Source organism: Macrobrachium nipponense, chromosome 7 (genome assembly GCF_015104395.2).
Source record: "Macrobrachium nipponense isolate FS-2020 chromosome 7, ASM1510439v2, whole genome shotgun sequence".
Taxonomy (NCBI): Eukaryota; Metazoa; Arthropoda; class Malacostraca; order Decapoda; family Palaemonidae; genus Macrobrachium; species Macrobrachium nipponense.
Window position 1 is genome coordinate 56,984,498 of NC_061109.1, and position 7,500 is coordinate 56,991,997.

The window sequence follows — 7,500 nt, forward strand, 5'->3', positions numbered from 1 at the left end:
TGTGTTACCCGAAGTTTTTCTTTATACTACACTCTCTTTCTAAAGCTAGATCGATGTTTTACGTCCCGCAAGGCATAACCGAAAGGGTAGACTTTAAGGTATCTCACGCTCTTCCATATAATGAAGAGCATAATCAGTTTTCTTGGCAGATTAAGGGGACAAAGAACGGATTTAACAGTACAACAGTACAACCAAGAAGAAGCTCTTTAAAAATAACTCGGGAAATAGGGAGGACGCCTTGCAATGACTGCAATGAATGCTACGTGGGAGAAAGTGGGCGTTCCCTTGACAAGAGAAGGAAGAACACGTTGGTGCTTGCAGAAGGGGAAGTACATACAGTGCAACTGCACAACATACATTGGAGAAAAGTCTCACAATAGATTTTAAAGGTACAAAGGTTGATTTTAACTGTAATGACAGGACTTTGAGACGAGTAGCAGAATTTTCCATGAGACCTTTTCAGGAAATGCCGGAATTGCAGATAATGCAGCAATTTGTGAAGAGATATGTAGGAAAAGGAAAATTTTCAACTTTAGAGATATATATGTGGTGATGCTGCTTCCTCTCTTGTTTCCTCCTCACAGGTCATTTCTCCAACTAACCACCCAACCAGCATAGTAGAAGCAGTTGACATCAGAAACATTCTCCCACGGAGATCAAGAAGAATTCTGGAAAGGACGAGGGGTCACCCACCTGTACATACATAATGATAGTTATTAAACTTGCCTGTTACCTAGTCTATATTGTTTAAAATTGATAATCTTATCTTACCGAACCATTTCACCGTTCTTAGTGATAAAGGTTCAGGGAAAAGGAAGCATATAGATGGCAATACTGAAAAGTAGCCCTCTCACAATATGAAATTTGTTTTTGTTAATCATGATAAACAACTATTACATCCGAAGTTTGCTTTAAATTAAATGTATCTTACATTTGAATCACTAGAAAACAGAAGTCCAAGTTTACCTGTGAAATGATCTATATATTCCAAAATATGATCCTACTGGACAGCATCCAAGAGGGCCATCTCTTATCAGAAGTTCGTCAAAATCCAGGGATAGAATTTGGTGTAATTCTGTTAGTCAACAAATCCTTGATTTAGGACACCAGCCAACCACCTACCCCGACCTCCCTGAAAAAAAAATCCAAGCAAACTAACCTAACGCACACAAAAGAAAAAATCCAAACAAACTAACCTAACACAAAAAAATCCAAATTTTTATCAAGGGGAGAAAAAACAACAAAATCCAGGCATAGAATTTGGTTTAATTCTGTTAGTAAACAAACCCTTGATTTAGGATACCCACCAACCACCTACCCCGACCTCCCTGAAAAAAGAAAAAATCCAAATAAACTAACCTAACACAAAAAAAATCCAAATTTTTATCAAAGGAAAATTGTGTTGTCAGTGCAAGTTATACCCCGATCGTGTTACGGTACAACACAAGGCAAGATTTACCCAATTCTTAGTACAGTAAAGCACCAGGTAAGTTATACTCTATTCTTGTTATAGTACAGGAGACTATCAGCCTCCAGAATTGAATCGTATCCTAGAGGAATTCATAAAAGAACTTCTGAATGCAAGTGTCATGAAAGTTCTCCCTCCCCTGAAGAAGTCTTGATTAGAAGTTGTATAATCAAGAGAATGCTAAGAAGTCAAGTTAGGCGTTCATTGTTCGTACTCTATTGCCCCAAACCGCTCATCCCCCCTACCCCCGCACCAACCACCCCAACCACCACCACACCACCCCAACTACCGAACTTCTTTTTCCTTGACACGAAATTGAAAATAAAGTTAAGAAGGAACGAAGTTAAGGCTGCAGTTGTAGTACAAAGCTGATCTCACATGAAAATACTGGTAATCCGAATATGTTGTTTATGATCTGGTTAGAAAGTGTCAGATGCAGTGTGCAGCTTCAGTTTAATTACTGTTGCTTAAATATTATCCCTGAGTTATAATCAGTTTTGTTATAGAATACGATAGAGTAACTTAAGCTCTTAGTTTCGTACAGTGTTTATAAACGTAAAAAAAAGATTGATTGAAAAATAGAAGAATAAATTGTTATTTAACTGTTATCCATGAGTTATAATCAGTTTTGCTATAAATAAGATGAAATACCTTAAGCACTTAGTTTGTAGTGTTTTTAAATGTAGAGGGAAAAAATATTAAAGAAAACGAGGGAGAATATTAAGAAAAATAACGAAGGTGAGTCTTTATCTTTTGCAAGTAGTTGATATAGGTAATACCTTCTAAGGTAAAGAGACAAAACTGCCTTTATCTATGTAGGTACGTGCATCGCATTCCTTAAATTTGTGAAAACTAAATGTTGGGTATATTGATGATCCAACAAGATTATATATTAAGACACACAAGATTATATGCCAGGAAACAGAAGAAGCAAATTATTTTTCATGAGAGGAAATATGGTAAAAACCAGTCTATGAATCTAAAAATGTTACCTGATCTGATGCTTATTATAAAGCCGTTAGGTGCGTTCCAGTAAAGTCCATCTGTCAGTCATTTTGGATTATGATTTCACTGATGAAAATATGAACAATACCTCGCAAGATGTGGCATGATGGCATCAGGTATTGGAAAACAGGATGCCATATGAACAATGCGAATACAGAATTATAGAAGTAAATCAGCTAAGAACAAAGGAGGTACGCTCACCTATTTCTCAACTTTGCCAACAATCTATATACAAGTCTTCAAGATTGATTTAACTTACGGCTAACTGCAGAACAACAGGTTGTTAGGGAGTACAAAAGATCCATTGTCTTGCTCTAACAGGGACACGTCACGACCCAGTTAGAGGAAATTGATTGCTCACTTTAAAGCAGAGCTCTCTCTCATGGAAAGCTGTATACATGTGTATGGGGACACACACACTCACTCTCTCTCTCTCTCTCTCTCTCTCTCTCTCTCCTCTCTCTCGCCGAGCGAGTAGCTCAATTTCGCACTATCTCTCCCGCTCGCTTTGAAAACGATTTATAAATCTTGAAAAACAAAGATCGCCTCTCCAAACTCACAATTCAATTTCGTTGGCAAATTCACTATGCTCTTTTCTTCTTCTTCTTCCTCTTTTACTTCTTCTTCTTCTTCTTCTTCTTCTTCTTCTTCTTCCCACTTTTGGAGCGTAATAAAAACACGAGCCAGATATCACTCTCTTTCCGTGAAGGTAATCGGAGCTTGTTTGGCGACTCGGATAAAAAGATGATTTTCTTCGTGTTTTCGTAGCCCTTGTAAGCTTCAAATATTGCCACTCTAAACGAATTTATTACTGAAAGTTTTATGGACATGAAAAGAACTTGACATTTTGCCTCTTGCCTGAGTTATCAAACGGTTATCAGAAACTGAGATTCAGATAATTGCTTCTGAAGACTAGTGGCAATGTGCTTCTCGGATGACTTAGTAGTGCATCCACCAAGTTGCTGAGGCAAAGGCGAGGTTAACTATTCACACGCTTTTGTTTTTATACAAATAACTGAGTGACGTCTAACAAACTCTTGAAAAAAGTGGCTGAGAGGGGAATGAAAATGCAAGCAAAAATCAAAAGTTACGAATCAAAGGCAGCCATTATGAAAAAGGAAGATTTTTTTTTTTATTTCTCTTTTTAAGATTTGATAAGAAGATTTTGATAGTGGCTAGATATTTCCCTTTGTTATATCATGCAGTAGTATGCGATGTTCCATTTGCATGACACAAAATATCTAACACTTTCTTTTAGGGCCACTTAAGTTGCAAGTTGTATATTCTTCGGTCATCTGTATCGTCAGCTGTGATATGACTTTACAGGCTGTAGAAACAGCTGGCTTAAATGATAATAAAAAAGAAACTTTGAAATTTTCTAACATTTTCAAACTGACATTAAAACACATTTGTTTTATATAAAGCATCTATATAACTATTCTAGTTTAAAAACTGCTAGATATATTTCTATAGAAAATATTTATAGTTAAACATTCCTTTATTTTCTATAAAGCAAATATGCTAGTTTAAAAACTGCTAGCTATTTCACTCTAGAGATTTTATCTTTTTCACTCTCCCCTATACAAATCTGTAAGAAACTAATCATTAATGGAAAGTTGATTTTTTTTCGAAAACTTGTAAATTGTATAAGTTTAGAGACTGGGTAAAAGATATATTGATTTAGGTGGGTCATAATTAATAATCTGTTGGCCGTTGAATATTGCATTACAAAACCTAGAAAAATTAACATACAAAGAATTGAACTGCTTAATGAATTTTCCCGGCATAAATCATTTTGTAAATGACATAGATTTAATAGAAACACATTCGATCATTCAAAGCCTTAAAAGTTAACTGACGATTCAAAATATACGAAAGGGAAATTATGAGTGATTTGGTCACCCCTAAAGATAGTGTGAAAAATTCAGATTTGGATAGGACAATTAAGTTGTTCTATCTAGTTCAGCCTTCTCTGAAATAAAACAAGTGATCTTGATTTCAAATCAAACAGTCTGGTGAATACTAGCTAATGTTCCATCAAACTAAACTGCTTAGGATAAAGATAAAGAGGAAATATTAAGTTAAAGATATAGTTTTGTATTTGTAACCATTTATTCTTTCATTCACACAGACATACGCATAATATATATTATATATATATATGTGTGTGTGTGTGTGTGTGTGTGTGTGTATGCGTGTGAATAATATGATTATAGATAATAACTTATTATATATATTTATTATTATATATATTAATAAACAATATTATAATATTATATATTATTTATATTCATATATAGGTATACATACATATATGCATAAATATAATAGAACAAATCAAAACATGGACACGAATCCAGCAGAAATAACGCCCCTCTCAATTGAAAGAACCAGGTTCAATTCCGCCGCAATTCAGAGATCTATGTGTATGCATGTATGTATGTATATATCTAATAAAGTACGTAAGATAAAAAATGCCCAGACACCCCTACCAATTCAACCAATATCCGCGAAGCAATCACACACACACACACGCGCGGGCGCGGAAAGTCCCTCTCCACCAAAAACGTCCGCTGTCTCGCTACGCTCAGAGGCAAATCCACCTGGTGTCCGCTCACTCGATAACACCGACCGGTTCGGACGTCTTTTGAGCTCGTTCAGCCAGAGGCGAAGAATCTTCTAAAAGGGAAATATAAAGGAACTAAAGAAAGAAAATATATAAATAACAAGAAATGGCGAGGACACCGGACGACTCTTGTCGAAGGCAGCTGCTGAAGAGAGAGAGAGAGAGAGAGAGAGAGAGAGAGAGAGAGAGAGAGAGTCCTCCCAAGGATGGTTTCTGAGTTCTGCTTACGTATTCTCACGTTTTCAAGAATTGGACGATATTTTGTTTGGCGAAGAAATGGCTGAATCCGAATTTGGGTATAAGCGTGGTGCAGTTTTTATTTATTTATTTATTTTTTTTTTTTGGTGGGGGCTAGGGGGCCGGTGGCGGGGGGCTACGAGACCGTATGGGATGTTCGATGCAAAGTGACAATAAAGAATATAGAGATGTTAGATATGTAATTCCTGTTCTGCATAGCATGAGGAATATTTCTGCTATGGTCTGGGTTAAAATAATTGGTTCCCTAAAGTGCTAGAGTAAAATTAATAACATTTACCTCAAACACATACACACACTCACACACACACACACATATATATATCTTACCCCCCCATTTTTATTAAACTACACAAATTAGAAACCCTTACCTGTTGTCAATGGTGCCCTCTGTCTGCAACCATGTCGTTAGGCTATTAAGATCTCGTAAGTATAAAAATATACTATTTATTACCCAAAGCAGTTGAATATAAAATAGAACAAAATGATTAACAAGTCATAATGACGGAAAACCCAAATCTGCCCATAAAGAAACCAGTAAGTTAACATTCTACCCTCCTGACAAAGAATTCACTCCCAGACCCAAAATGTCAATAAGTTCATCATATTAGTCAGGTTAGAGATTTCCGTCTCTAAATTAGCCATGGAATAGGACCCATCTGTAATAAAGATAATAATGGATAAAAGATACACTTCACACATCACTCTTTTCAAAGTATTTAAGTAAAGAAAGTATTTCACACTTCTCTCTCTTTTCAAAGGTAACGGTTTTCTAAGTCTTACAAAATGTATCATACCTTTACGATGGGGCTTTCCCTCCTGACACTCGGCGTGTATCACCTGACCTCTTTGTGCTCACCGAAACGAATGTGACTTTCGCAAGTGCCTTGGACTATTAGGCCTGTAACATCCGTACAAACGAATGTACATGCTTGACGACAGGACAAGCAATCTCTCGGTTAAACTGCTTGCGTACTCAAATTCCTTCGCTCAAGTAAGCTGCCCTTACAGCTCAGCTTGTCTCCAAGCAAGACATGATATGTGATTTCACTTAACATTACACACTTGCAAGATGGCTTGGCCACCTATGTCCTCTGTGCACTCCTGTCGCACACCACATCAGCAACTAATGCACAATGTATCAATTTACCACATGACTTAGGGCTACCTCCGTTGCTGGAGCCCTTGTGCTTCGTCGAATGCACAAAAGTTTAAGAACTCCTAGCGCACAAATGGTGATCAGTATAGCACCTAACATGATCATTAATATTGGTGTTGTATAACGCTCGTCAAAGAAGAATTCATCTTCATCACTATCCTCCAGCGGCGGAACTGTAACGGTCTCCACTGTAGGCGGAATTCGAACCGCCTCATGGTTTCCATGTAAGTGTTTATGAAACACTTTTGTGGATGAGTTGTAGGCACGGGTCGAGTGCGTAAACCAACTCAGAACAACTCAGCAAGCGCCATTATTCAGCATCTGCGACCCTCGTGAGTGTATCCAACACCCTCTCGTCGTGAAACTATAGATTCGACGTTTTCTGCTGAAGGAAACGTGGTCACCACCCCGTTGTCAAGGAGATATCCCGTGACTTCTATGCAAGTGCTACTCGCACCCGCCTCATCGAAGACTGTGCACTCCTGTTTTGTCCCAGAACGTATCCTGAGACGATATATCGAAGACATCTCATCCTTTGCAAAGGCAGACCGTAGAAACGCCATTCGTGTGTAGACTTGACTCGACCTCTGGTACTGTAGAACGTAGTCGTTTCCATTGCCATCATCACGTAGAGTTGGGAATTCTCTAAAGTCATTGTGAGTCCGTATTTAAAAGGTCTACATGGTCATAAATTAACTAAAGTCTTGCTTTACCCCACAAATCCATCATTAATTAATATACTCAATCTACTAGTCAAATACTAAAAATTCCTCGCTAAACAAAATATAATCTTTACCCACTGAATCCTCACAAATAATCCCATATATGACAAACACGCTATCAAAAGAGAGCCCATAAATTCTAACAGCAAGAACCCCTTTATGGTTTATATAACTAGCCTCCATAAAATATAATGCCGAACACCCCTTCTATCTAACTCACATACCCTGACAAATTACATCTATCTAAAATAAAAATGCTATTTAG